Raw genomic sequence first — 15,985 nt, forward strand, 5'->3', positions numbered from 1 at the left:
GCTGTCATCCCTCAAAAAGGCTGACAGCATTGAGAAACCAGGTCAATTTAAAATACATTTATGACACACACACACACACACACACACACACACACACACACACACACACACACACACACACACACACTCACACACACACACACACACACACACACACACACACACACACACACACACACACACTCACACACACACACACACAGAGTGAGTTGCATTTGCAAAGGAAGTAGCAGGAAATTGTTTTACAGAGGAACTAAAAAGTCTGAATTTATGGGAGTGCAGCTTCCATTATGCCTCATCCTGTGAGGAGCCTCTAGTCACAACTGGGGTCAAAGACGTAAATGGGAACCATCATCTGATTTATGATTTTGCATCAGTTGTTAACTGTTGCTGTGGACTACTTGAATAAAAGTGAATGGAGAATGACATTTAATTTGTGGGAATGACATTTAATCCTCTCTCTCTAGAAAAAACTATCATTTTGAAGAGTTTTGAGTACAGTGGCCAAGAGTAATCAGTATTCTCTGAGACTCCAAATTTAAATAAGTAAATAAAACATTATAATCCAATATTTAAAACTTAGCTTTACTTCATCCTGTTTGAGTTTATTCCGGGTCACTCTTATCTAAATTCAGCAGCTTTTACTTCCATTTCTTTCATTCTTTTTTTTTTCCAAAGTCATTTTTTTTTGTTTTCCAATTGATGTTTCATAAATGTATTTTAAATTGCCACCATAACGTTCGTCAAACATCACAAACAGGGCCTCATTCAATCTAAATGACAGACAATTTCTACATAGGAAACACTCCAGGCATACATAATACTGCAGCCTAAATGTTAATTGAATTGTGGTATTAGCTCACATGAAGACATGTTTACCAGCAGAATGTCTACAGTCCTCGACTCCCTGCAGTCATCAACAATGTGAGAGGAGGAGGAGGAGGTCAAGCGAGTACTGAAAGTCTCACATCCCTCCTCCCCTCTCAAGCCACTGTGACAGGGGACCGGAGTGAAAACATGCACGTGTGAAAGCTGCCACATAGTTGTTAATTCGCTGACAGGCTTTCATCCATCAACGTAGGACGCGGGAATAGACTCTGTCACCATCTTTCGCGTTTCCACCCCCGTGGAAATGTGCTCTAACATCTTCCTTCACTTAACAGAGCTGATGTTTTATTCTTTGTCTGGGTCGTATTTTTGTCCCGTCAATTCTCTTCATTTTATATAATCTTTCATTGTATATTCATCTGGAGCCCCGCCGTTGCCCTCGCTGTTGCGTCAAAGCGTTTTTAGAGGAAGCCTTCACATTAACACGGGAGCATGGAAAATTAATGGGAATGTCGTCAGCAATAGAGATTCATGGAGTGGCAGTGAGTTCGGAGAGGAGCATTTAACCAATGGATAAAATGGAAGTTTGTTAGTAAAAGCAGGTCTATATAAAACAGGACAGTAATTACACTGTTTTCAGTGGCCATGTTGCTAAATGGTGATTGTTGTTTTATACAATTGATGATATGGTGACAACACGTCAGCATCAGCATATGTGTCACCTCCTATGGTCGGTTCATAATATTTGGCTAACAAGGTGGTTTCTGCATTCATTATCGTCACTGAAGATCATTTAAGGATAAACATATTAGATGGATAAATATATTCTTCCAACAAAAGGTACAAACAATCGTATACAGAACTGTGAACATTATGGAAATGATGTTATGTATGAGTGTCAGTGTCAGGGAAGTGTCAGGGAAGAGTCTACACACATTAAGTGCAAGTGTGAGCATGTTAGCATGCTGACACTTAATATACTGATGTTTAGCAGGTATAATGCTCACTATCTTAGATTAGCATGCAGAAATGCTAACTGAACACAAAATGCGTCTGTGGCTCATGGGGACTGTTGGTTTAATCACTTTTAAATCAAAAACCAAAGTATAGAATTAACTAAAACTTTGAACCGATAATTGATGAAATGTTAAATGATGAATGAAGTTATAACAATTCATCGTAATTCATGTAGAGAACATGAATCACGTTTCACAGCAATTCCTGATTGACATTTTGAGAGAAACCGTAAATGTCAAGTGCCCTCAGAGGAGCTAAAGGAAAAAGGGGGGTCTCCAAACTCATTAGGGTTAGTCCTCTCGGGACCATGAATGTCAGGATAACAATTTGTGCCACGAGAGACAGAAGAGGTATTACTGGACTAAAGTGGTGGACGGACAGACCAGCATTGTCTTCCATAGTCTAAAATAATTTTCCCTATTTCTGTTTTCTGTTGTAGGAGGACCACTGAATTAAAAAAGAGAGCCAATTATTTCAAGTTATAGAGAGAGGCTTCCGAGCTGGAACAAAAAAAGGACCCACATTGGAAAATGAAAGCACAGTGATTTCCCATTAAAGGTAGCAGCCATCATGCATTCATCTCACATGCTGTTCATTCAACCAGGACCTTAACTGCGAAGACGCCCGGCGCCTGATGGCTGCTGATAGCCGTTGTCATAGGGGATTGTTTTGGCTTGTCAGACGAAAGAAGTCAGAAGAAACATGCTGCTTGGTGAGTGTGATCGCACTTGTCTGTCAGCAGCCGTAGCCTGAAAATATGGACCTCTACCAACCTGTTTTATGGTGCTCCGGCTAGCCCTGAAACCAGCAGAGTGTGTCAGATCACCCAGTTAACAGCAAGTCGTTTCATTGATTGAACTTTTCGGTTTGTTACAATCGGAGAAGGCTTACGAGCTCGAGGAGAAAGTTGTCTGACCTCCTAACACCTGACGTCTGAGGACATTGTCTGGATCAAGACACCCATGTCAGTCTGTATCTGAGGGAAAAATTGAAAGGCTCGCTGTGATTATCATTTCACTCCTTATATCACACCAAACCTTTCACTTTCCTGTCTGAGACACAACTTGAAAAGAAAGGACAGCCTTGACACTGAGACGGACAGATACTGTAGAAGTTTAATCTGAATCTTTACAGCGTCCGACAGGTGGAGTGGATTTTAAAGACTTTGCATATCATCGGGTTTGCTTTAAATGTAGCCAAAGATACGACGTCAGACTGAGTGCAAAGTAGAGTATCCTAACCATAGTGTTATAATTAGTGAGCTGTGGACGGACGGACCCGGAAGGTTGAATTCTCACATTAGTGCTAATGTGTCCTCAGCAGCACACGTTTGAATGGAACTTAATGGAAGAGGAAAAGCAGTTCACCAGCTTTATTTAACAGCAACGGGATGCGAGAGAAAAATATAATCGCAGTATGTGGGAAGAATGCATGCTTGTGTAACATCTCTGGCTCCGACACAGTCAAACAGACTCGGCCTCGGACTGAGGAATGAGGTTGCACTGCAACGCGCCCACAAGACTGCACTCGCTTTTGATGTATGGCGAGGAGCGAGAAGTCACCGGATGTTATATTGCTCGAAGAATCTCGAGAGGTGAGCATCTGCAATATCAAGTGAACCCGAAGTAGAGAGCTGTAAAATAATGCAAGTAATGTACAGAGATGTGGTGGGTATAGAGGGATATAAATATATAAAAACATAAGTGCAGCATGCAGAAAAGATGTCTTTTTTCACAGTTTTGATATGAAAAGAGGATATCTTAGTGAGTCACAGATGTGGCCACGTGAAGCAGTTTCTCTGCTCCCCAGTGGAGTTGCAGTTTTTAGAAAAATCCTGCAGAAGTACTGCAGCACTGATAAATGTGAGAAGAAGCTGGCTAAGCAGTTGATAGCAGGTGTAGAGAGGTTATAGAGGGACCCATTTAAAAACAAATTACCAAGCTTCTCATTATATGATAAACATTAATAATGGCTTTATTTTTATCACACCTTACCTGAGGAGATGCAGCCCCAAGCGCTTTGGATAGAAGGATCGGTCGGTGATTAAATGGGATACCAGAACCACAATTATTAACCCATTTACAAGGGGCTTCGAAATCTACTTGTATACATTTTTGGACCACAAAAAGAAGCTGTTTTCAAGCTTGCCAAGACATTCCAAGTGATGTACAGCAGAACTTTTCAATAGAATACTTAAAAGAAAGATTTGCCACCTTTAATACATATTTTGGGAGGCCTTTTTCCCTGTGGTAACTTGTTTGCAATAGAAGCAAAGGGAACAAGAAAGTTCTGTTTCGAAACGGCATCTAGAGCTAAACAAGTTGAAATAGAAGCCTGTAGTTCTTCCTTGCAATGAACTACGTCACTGGTACACCAACTGACTGGATACAGAGAGGACAACAAGCTGGCAAGCTAGAAAAGCGCTATAGGCCTATTAATGCAGGTCCATTTACAACAGACTTCTCAGGTGTGCCCCACAGACAAAGACAACATCAAGAGAACATCAACAACTGCAGGTGGGATTTTTGTTTTTAACTATTATACTCGGATAGACAGAGATGAGGTTGAAAATATCATAACCCTATAAGGTTCAGGGTCCTTAGTGGCTATAAAGTATTGAATTTTCTACAGCTACAGAAGCATTACAGTAGGACATTTACTATCATGCAATTTTCAATTTTGGCATCTTTCAGTCATTGCTGATTGGTTGTGTGTGTGTGTGTGTGTGTGTGTGTGTGTGTGTGTGTGTGTGTGTGTGTGTGTGTGTGTGTGTGTGTGTCACCGTGTCTGAGCTGGCTCAATGTCCTCTGCTCTCATATCAGCTGGGAGGAAGAGCTGTGTACAATCCATCAGCTCACAGCTGTGACTTACAGTCTGGTGGGTGGTCAAGGTCACCCCCCCCACACACACACACACACACACACTCTGTCCTTGCACATACATCCTCGTGACACACACAGCACGTCTGTGTAATAACTGCACATCACTGAATCCTGACATGGCAAAACAAAACGCACGTGTCCAAACTAACTCCCTTTATGAAGTTACAGCGATGCAACATTTGAGCTGAAGGAAAACACCACTGTCCCGCCTTTAACAACATTAAAGGTCACGGGTTCAAATGTGGTTAATGATTCATTCCTCTCCCTGCTTCGCCGCGTGTGCTCTCCTTCGCCGCCATATGTTGTCTAACAAAGCTTAAAAATAGCCGTGGAAAAGTGGATGAACGCGTCCTACTTGGAAGCAAACAGCTGCACACTTTTTCAAGGGGTTGTGAGTATGTTCACTGTGTAATCCTTTATCTGGAGTCGTCCACGCCAGTAAAGATCAAGTGATCGCTAAGTGAACGGTTGAATATTCAATCAGAGCCAATAATGCCATTGCATAAAAACAGAGAAATCTGCAGATGCCCTCCGTCTGAACAAATTGATTGCTCGTCATAATGTCCGGCTAATTAATATACCTTTTGCAGCTGAGGCTTTGTGAAGAGGTCTGCTAATAGCTGCTGCCTCTGTCAGAGCGGTCACAGCCCCTTGCAGGGCGGGAAGGCAAACACCGAGCCAGAGGAGAACCGGCCATCTGGAGGGACTTTTTTAAAAGGCTCCTCTCGAGAGGACAGGATCATATTTTCAAGCACAAAGTTTGCCCTTTTTAAAGATTTATGTGTGAAAATGTCAACTTAACAGCTTCAAAAACAGATTTTCTTCTTTAAAAACAAAAGAAAAAAAAGAATGAAAACCCTGCATGTACAATTGATTTAATTGGGTTTGATACGTGTTAACTGTTTCACAGGAAATAAACAGATGGCAAGATTGGTTCTAGCGCTAAAATACTTCTCACTTATGATATTTACAGTGATTGCCTCTGTGAGCAATTTAGCCATTCAATTTGTAGATTTTAACTAGTGTTCTAAAAATATATAGAAAAAAAATGTAATTAGCTATTTTCCATCTCATAGGCAGGTCCACAGTGATCCCCGCCCATCCTGACATTGTGTGTGTGTGTGTGTGTGTGTGTGTATGTGTGTGGGGGGGGGGGGCACACACCCTGCTGTTGTTGCCATGATGCTGCATCTCTATATTTAATTCAGACCACACAACTCCGTGTTGACAATAATTACATGGATTACCTGGAGCCATAATCACGTGATGTGTGACGACGAGAAGGTAAAACGCAGGCCATCTGGTCTGCCACACACACACACACACACACACACGCACGCACGCACGCACGCACGCACGCGCGCACGCACGCACGCGCACACACACACACGCACACACACACACACACACACACACACACACACACACACACACACACACACACACACACACACACACACACACAAACTGTATTACAGTATTACAAATAAACTGCTGATTTTTCTACTATTTACAGCAGCCAGTATTTACTATTTAATACTGCCTGCTGCTCATTTAATGTCATGCAGTAACATCTCAAATCCAACGTCTATTATATCCTGATTTTAGCTATATACTGTAAAACCTATAAGAAAGTGTTTTTTGCATACCTGCCCTTATTGTAGAATATTTCAATTATTAAAGACACACATATAGGTATTAGGCATTACATAGATTTAAAGGTCTTGAAAAACACCAGCTCAATAAATGAATTAAGACTCAAGGCTAAATGACTTGTGTCGGCTCTCTTAACCTGAAAGTGTTTGAATGCATTATACATTATGCATCGCGAGAGACATATCCAGTATATCAACACTCATGGACTGAGATGGCAGACATATTCACAGCCTTTATCTGTTCCTTTTTTATTGCCCTTCACTCTCTAACAGCATCTATATCCATTGTTTCTTCCTCCCCCTCCCCCACCCATGTAGCACCACCTCACATCTTTTCTCCTCTCCACGCCCCTGCATCCTGCTATCCAATCCTCCTGCCCGTCAGCATGGCCACCAACCTGTCAGTTAAACCTCGGAGCTGTGGGACACAGCTGCTGGATATGTGTAACCTCTATGCATAAATACAGACCTACACAAGTGCACACACACACACACACACACGTGTGATTGTCCCCCTGCTGCCCCTCTGGACTATAATCAGTGGGGTCTCAGCTGGTCTGGCCATCTCTTCTCTTAGGGCTGCAGGGATCAGTCAGGCCTCCTGGGGAGTTTCTACCAACTTGTGCGTTTCTGAATCTTCAATCATTCAGGGACAAATTTGGAATTGAAACCAGCTGATTGTGGACAGCTTGTTTAATTAGGGGCAAAGCTGCTGTCCTCAATTTGATTTCATCGAAGTTGTAGCCATTGTGAGCTAAAAGAACTGTGTTGGTCAAGTCGGCCGACCTGGGGGACGTTGGAGAGTCTAGAAACTAAAATGATGTGTGATGATGTTTGATCCTGGCTGACTCGATACAGTGTGTGTGTGTGTGTGTGTGTGTGTGTGTGTGTGGCAGGTAATACATTCAGCACATATCCTGACCTTGCCCTGCCAAATGCAGGTATATTTTGCTTCTCAGTCTGTACAGTGAGCAAACTCATAAAGTGTCACAAGTTTGAGAGAAAGGGTTGCTGCAAAGATGCATGTACGATGTATCGACCCACGGATGAAATAACACCTTTTAATTTAAGCCAATATTACCTGATTTGTCCCCCTATTTAGGGACAGCAGAAACCAGCTGCCACGACAAAACACGTACATATTGTCTCCTTTTCGTGAAATGGCACACAGTTGCTTATAATCATTCATCCGGAGTCGTGTTTCTGGCCACCTGGTGAATGTGTTTAAGACTCTGCCAATTGTGTGCCGAGCAGCTATAGAAGGTGGGTTTTGGAATCGGCATGCAGCAGCACAAAATCACACTCTGAGAGCAGCGAGCGGTAAAACGAAACCAAACACTGAGCTGAAAGATGCTGTTGTACTTCAAGGAGCAGATTTAGCTGATAAACCCTCTGTGGTTTCCCTTTCTTGTAAGCAGCAGTGTGATTCTTTGTTGATATGATATATAAATAAAAACAGGCTTTTGTATGATAAACGTGTTATAAACATCTTGTGAGGAGAGCATGGAGAGGTATCTGTCAGTGATGGATCAAGTAGTGAATTTATTTTGGATTTTTATTCCCTTGCTCCATTCGCATTGTGTATTTATGCAATGTTAATATCTACAGGGAATTCAAGTCAATGTGATGCCCCCGAAGGAGAATTAAAGCAACAATGTGTCAATCTATATGTATGTGTTCGTGTTTGTGTAGCTACATCTTTGTGTACAGTACATGTGCCGGCTGTTGTGAATATGTCGTATCGTGGGATTTTGTGTGCGTGCGTGAAGGTCGTTGGTGAGGTGATGATACTTTAGCCACATCCAGTTTTGGAGCACAATCTGCTGCACTTCCACATTGATTTCCTGTCACTCCGGATAGAAATTCATACTGTAGCCCCCCCTCTCTCAATCTTTCTATCTCTATCTCACACACACACACACACACACACACACACACACACACACACACACAGACACACACACACACACACACACACACACACAGAATAATCACCTTCCGACTGATGAATGAATGATTCCAAAGTTAGCGGGTAAAAGGTGAGGGATCAGGCTGTGTTTTTGACAGGTCACTGATGGTTTCGGTGAACGGCTGTAAATGTATTCCCTGGGATCTGGAAGAACTGTCAAAGGAGGTTATAGGCAAAGGTTTCATTTGGAATTTTAATTCTCAAATTTAAAAAACGGCTGACATGTTATTGAAATTCAAATGACCCACCCCCAGTACTTCTCAATCTTACCGCATGAATATGAATGGAGCGATAGCCTCCATCTGATTCTACCCTCAATATGCATGAGGAGAGAGACTTGATGAATTGCCCGAAAACCGTGTACTGATCCCCATTTGCCATTATTGGACCAAGAAAACCAATTGTTCCATAATGAGAGGCATTTACGACGGCGCTGGATGGACTTTTAATGTTATTTGGGTCTAGCCTTGTTACACGAGGGGTCGGGGGTCGTGCATCCTCTGAAGGGAGCATCCGTCACACTTGACATCTGGTATTGACCTCGGCGGAGAGTGGAAGCCGTGAGCGCGTTGACAGTTCATCAGCAAAGGTGCAACGAATGGAAACATGCAGAAACACAAGCACAGCCATTCCAATTTCACCGCTTCCCCCACGCCACACACACACACACACACACACACACGCACACGCACGCATAAAAAGCTTTTTATTTCAGTGATTGCTGGCTCCAAACATTACTTGTGAATGGGGGCTACCATTAAGGCTTGTTCATTGCAGTGCTAACAGCCTCATTCCCAATGACAGGTCAGGGATGCCTAAGTGGAGCTGCATGAGTGATGACACCAACAGCTGATATTTATGCAAAAAGCCCCCGTAAATGAAAACCATAATCTGGCGTCACGCCATGCAATAGATTTCAACCCACCACGTTTGACCTGTACTTTATATTCATTAGTATTTTTATATGAGGAGTTTCTATGTCTCAGACTATTTACAAGCAGCTTTTGGATTTAGAACATAAAATCAGTGATGTAATCTGTATTATTGTCCAATTCCAATTTGTTTGTTTTGAAATTTTACTTGAGGATATTATTCAGTTGCTTCTACTCCAGTACAATTCAGGAAGAACAGCTCAATTCTGCATTCATTACTTAAGCACTGTACATAGTGCAGGTATGAAGAGCAAAATTGACCAAATGCAACTCAGTTTATAGGATGATATACATTATTATTTGATATTGACGTCACCGATGCATTAACATGTGAGCAGCGTTTTAAGAAGCATTTGCTGATTGAGCTGGATTTTTTATGAGCTTTATGAAGGTTGTGAATGTTAAATCTGAGGTCAAATATACGACCGTAAAGTATGTTGTACGATGTTTGGTTGTAGAATGTAGTGGAGTAAGGCTTCTAAAGCATAAAATGGATGCAATCGAATAAAGTATGTAAATATAGTACCTACAGTATCATTGGTCTAACCTACAGTATCTTTGGTCTAACCTACAATATCTTTGGTCTAACCTACAGTATCACTGGTCTAACCTACAGTATCATTGGTCTAACCTACAGTATCTGTGGTCTTACCTACAGTATCTTTGGTCTAACCTACAGTATCTGTGGTCTAACCTACAGTATCTTTGGTCTAACCTACAGTATCACTGGTCTAACCTACAGTATCATCGGTCTAACCTACAGTATCATTGGTCTAACTTACAATATCTTTGGTCTAACCTACAGTATCTTTGGTCTAACCTACAATATCTTTGGTCTAACCTACAGTATCACTGGTCTAACCTACAGTATCATTGGTCTAACTTACAATATCTTTGGTCTAACCTACAGTATCTTTGGTCTAACCTACAATATCTTTGGTCTAACCTACAGTATCACTGGTCTAACCTACAGTATCATTGGTCTAACCTACAGTATCTTTGGTCTAACCTACAGTATCACTGGTCTAACCTACAGTATCATTGGTCTAACCTACAGTATCTTTGGTCTAACCTACAGTATCACTGGTCTAACCTACAGTATCATTGGTCTAACCTACAGTATCTGTGGTCTTACCTACAGTATCTTTGGTCTAACCTACAGTATCTGTGGTCTAACCTACAGTATCTTTGGTCTAACCTACAGTAGCATTGGTCTAACCTACAGTATCACTGGTCTAACCTACAGTATCATTGGTCTAACCTACAGTATCTGTGGTCTTACCTACAGTATCTTTGGTCTAACCTACAGTATCTGTGGTCTTACCTACAGTATCTTTGGTCTAACCTACAGTATCATTGGTCTAACCTACAGTATCTTTGGTCTAACATACAATATCTTTGGTCTAACCTACAGTATCACTGGTCTAACCTACAGTATCATTGGTCTAACCTACAGTATCTGTGGTCTTACCTACAGTATCTTTGGTCTAACCTACAGTATCTCTGGTCTAACCTACAGTATCTTTGGTCTAACCTACAGTATCTTTGGTCGAACCTATCTTTGGTCTAACCTACAGTATCTTTGGTCGAACCTATCTTTGGTCTAACCTATAGTATCTTTGGTCTAACCTACAGTATCTTTGGTCTAACCTACAGTATCATTGGTCTAACCTACAGTATCTTTCGTCTAACCTACAGCATCTTTGGTGTAACCTATCTTTGGTCTAACCTACGGTATCTTTGCTCTAACCTTTCTTTTGGGGTACCCAGCCAGAGTATCCAGAGAGAACCCATGCTTACAGTTTTTCTCAGTCGCTTTTGGTGCTTTTCTCACATCACTATTAACATTTTCACAGCAGTAAGTGCATTTCTCAAAACAATTAAACACAAAACCTAGTGGATAACCTGCAAAAGCACATCACTTGCTCAAAATGGATAGTCCATTCCTGAAAAGCAAGTATTCATGTCAATGAGGATCCGAGAAATTATTTTCCAAATGCGTATAGAAGCAAATTTACATTATGATTTATTATCCATTGTGTGTCTGCTGTTATTTTCGAAGAATTTTCCAAAGAGTTTGATGCTGGGCTGAGGACAATTGGTGAGATTGTTTCCATACGAAGAGGGATGGATGGAAATGACCATTTGATGAGCTGTTTTCAAGCTTTATGAGTATTTTCTTGCTCTTTCTCTCACTCACACACACACACACACACACGCATACACACGCATACAAATATACGTATACACTTCTGCCATAATTGATGTGGGAGATGAGACTCCCCAGGGGTCATCTCCCCTCTCTACATCCCTCCCATTTTCCCCAGCTGTTCTTTGCCATCACCCGCTCACCTTCTCCTCTCGCTTCTTCTTCTACTTTCATTTCACCCCACCATCCCCTGCCTTTCATCTCGTCCAACCATTTACATGCCTGCTGGCCCTCATCCATTTAATGTGCCGACAGCTCTGGGGGGGTTACCAGTTCGCTTCCAGCAAAGCACTCATAGCGCGATGCCTTTATCTTTCACCTCCTCACCGCTTGCCCTCCTCCTGTGTGTCTCCGCATCTATATCTGTATCTCAGTACAAATCCACCCTCCCCCCCCCCACACACACACACATTAACACACACACGCAGACACACACACACACATCCTTGTGTTCTGTCTCTCTCTCTCTGTCTTGCTCTCTCCCCTCAGAGGCTTTTATCACAGCGTACCTGGGTCCCTCTCCAGATGTTAAGTGTCTTCCTGGCTGGTGGAGATAGTAAGGAGAAGGCAGACAAACACACACACACACACACACACACACACACACACACACACACACACACACACACACACACACACACACACACACTAGATAGAGATGTATGGTGGGGGGAAAAATGAATTACCGTGAGAACAGTAATTCAGCTTTTTTTAATGGAAAAGACACATTTCCACACACATGAGCTTAGACCTCGCTGGTCAGTAATCTTATATTCGGATTTACAGAAGTGGCAATATATATCTCACCACGCATAATTAATTTACATACACCGTTTCTCAACTTATCAAACATGACACTTATATACTCTTCCTAGGTAATTGTGGCACAATGTGACTTTATGTTGCATTAAATTCATTTTTATTGGATTTATTATTGTGCTTACTGAAATGGAACATGTTTTATTGCTTCAGTCCAAAAAAAAAATACACACTTCATTAAATTACTCTCCTATGACAGAGAAGGTTTATAATATGCACTGCTATTCAGACATTCTTTTAAAAAATAGCTCCTTTTACAATCCTTTCGCATGCACGAATCAAATTGTCCTGATAAATGCAACAGAAATCGGTGTGAGACCTGGAATAAGTTTTGGGAAATGTAATAGGATCAAATTCTTAATTACATTGATCAATTTGCAGGGGACAAGAGTGATTAAAATCATGCTACCATTAATTTTTATGAAATTACTTTTCAGGGTTCCTGGGTATTGAAAGTATGTTAGAATTTCAGCTTAATGAGCGGACACTAAAATCACTGAAGACTCGGCGGTGCCTGATTGGACTAGTGTGTAATGGGTCACACTGTACCCTAAGGAGGCTGTCTGGTGGCTCTGTCTGGTTAGGGTGCCTCCCAGGCAGGCCTGGAGGCCAGAGAGGGCCCCGGTTCTCTGGGGAACATCTGACCATCCTCCGATCACAAGAGTGGCAGATGGCGAAGAAGGACTGACTGGCATGCTGTTTGAAAACAACAGCTATATAAGTGAAGCAATGAATAAATGATGGGACTGTGACTCCTACTTGACTCCTCTGTGTTGACTTTTTTTTTTTCACTATTTAAAAAAAAACAAGCTCTTTGACACATGAATCCCAGCCCAAAAAATAAAAAGTGACTATGTGGCGAGAGAGGCAGACTTTTCTGAGACATCTCCGCTAGTACAACCAGCATGGGCGAGATATAAGATAGGCAGAGAGAGACATGAAACAAAGTCTGTGGGCTGGAATCAAACCTGCAGTCCCCCAAGAGTATACGACTTTACATGGTACACAGAAAACATGAAGTCTGTTCTGTCAAAACAGAAACAATCGTGCTGAGGTGACTTGGCAATGTTTACTTTTGCCTTCAGAAAGTTAGCAGATGCCTTTACTCAGCATGTGTTGGACTTTATAGGTCTATGGGAATGAATGTGATCCGTTTTGTCATGAAATGACAAACAAGAACTTCTGATCGTGCTTTGCTTGAATCCTCAACACAGATGGAGCACGTCCATCCATCCAAGAAAAAAATGTGAAGGGGTGAGGGTTATAGTTTTGGGATTGTGATGGTTTTCAAATGCCTGATGTCCCTATTCATCCTTATTAGGCTTATTGTCCAGCTTTTCTGTGTTTATGGGTAATTTGGTCCTGCAAATGATGTTCAGCTGCACCCATTTTACCACCATGACACCAATCATCGATGCAGACAAATTATTTACGGTCTGTTTCTAAGAATGATAATGGATTCTGCAAACTACAAAACATACAAACAAGTCCAGTTAGCCATGCAAGTGGTAAGGATCCCTAGGTGCCTGTATGGACCACTTTTGTCCAGATTGATCTCAACAACAGGGATTGTCACTGAATCCACAGACGATGATCCCTGAGGACTTTGGTCCTGTAGCGCCACCAGCAGTTTGACATTTTGGTCCAGAGTGCAGTTAGCATGGTAAATACGCATTTAGCACCACTGTGCTTCGAGCACAGCCTCATGGCCGCAGACTCTTAAGGGTTTCCATTGCTTTTCAAAACATTCTCCTTTAACAAGACTAACATCTAAATGCAAAAACACCTTTCGACAGAGACGGAGTCCAAGGCCAGGTATTTTCTGATCTCTAAAAGCTGTGGCTTTTAGAAGGATTCAATCTAGCTGCAGTGCGCTACACCAACACCGAAAAAGAGGAAAGGTTAACGTTTACGTCACCAACGACAACACACTGTAGAAACTCATACAAACAAAAAAGTAATCAACTGAAGTCAAATCTAAATGAAGGTCAGACAAATGAATTAACTTTGGCCTCAGGGGCTTCTTGAGCAAATCAGCATCCCAGTCTGGGAAATAATCACAGAATATGTGGTACAATTAGCAATGACCTGTTCACGAGATTGAGTCTGAAAATTACAAAGTCCAACTCTTTGAACAATCTTCTAAAAATGTTACTTTCACGGTAAAATAGAAATAGAAACTTTTTGTATATTATTATAGTTCTTATAGGGTTGCCTCTACAGTATGACGTCCTGTCAGAGATCCAAATATTAGCAGGAGTTTGAAACATTTTTTCGATCATGAATGTCATAAGACATGTTAAACCAGGTCTGCATGTGAACAAATTCAACATAGACAGCTGAGAGTCTCCAACATCTTGCAGACACACACCAGCATGTGTTCCCTCTGGGCTTCACACACGGCTCCCGCACATGCCGCACATTAGTCGATGGATCACACGATTACGACGGTTCACGCCGGTTGAATGGGTGGTAATCATGCATGTTGCAAAGTGTTTTTCATCCTCATGAAACCCCGGATTACGTGCTCGCCGCGCATCTGCTGAGCCCGAGAGAACAAACAGCTCCGTCTGAGACATTCGATTAGACGCGAGCAAAGATTCCGGAGCGAGACTCATATACACTAATGTTGGCTCCTCAGAGACAAGCTTTTACCGTCTCTCACCTAATTCACCATCATCTAAATATTGTGACAAGTGTGTGAAGGGGACCGCGGCACGGTAGCACTGATGGATGGGCCGAGGCTCAGAGGATACGCTTTCTTCGTATTTGATGAAGACAAACACACACGCTAACGCAGCTCCTCTAACCACTGAAGGGTCCTTTCACGTGTGACAAAACCTGTAACAACAAGCCGCAAAAGGAAGGGATGATTTGATTAGAGCCGACAGTAGAGAGTTGCTATGATCCAATGATGGAGAGGCAAAGTTGGCCTGATAGAATTTAGTTCAAAATGGCCATTTATCTTCCTCAAGTTAACAGTGATGCTTTCGTGCCTCCATTGCTGCTGCCGTGCACCCGATTAATTCATGTTGTAGAGGTTGATGATGAATGTTTGAGCTTCAACAAGTTAGAATGCTCAACTCAGGGATGAAGGCTAGTTTTCACCTGAGGAAGAGGAAGAAAGAATCTGTCTCTGACTGTGTGTGTGTGTGTGTGTGTGTGTGTGTGTGGGGGGGACACGCCACTCTCACATTTCAAAATCATCCTCATTTTATCTCAGTGTTACAGGTTCACTTTCACTCACTTAAAGAACATTAAAATATTGCTGTTATTATGGGACCGTTGCATTTTAATGCAGCAATTCACTTGGATTATGCTGCTTGCATACGATCACGGAGAGCATGACAGCCAATTTAAACATGATTCATTATTAACTACTTTATATGAATTCATATAAATGCATGATTTATGTTACTTGTGTATAAGAACCTCTGACTTCACGGCGTCCTCTCCGAGCTCAAACCTGTCCTTGCGTGTATCATGGCGTGGTGGCGTGCAGCAGCATCTAGTGTTAACATCTCTTTAATCTGTCCCTCTTTCTCACACACACACACACACACACACACACACACACACACACACACACACACACACACACACACACACACACACACACACACACACACACACACACACACACACACACACACACACACACACACACACACACA

The sequence above is a fragment of the Eutrigla gurnardus genome (genome assembly GCF_963514095.1).
Source record: "Eutrigla gurnardus genome assembly, chromosome: 13".
NCBI classification, from domain to species: Eukaryota; Metazoa; Chordata; class Actinopteri; order Perciformes; family Triglidae; genus Eutrigla; species Eutrigla gurnardus.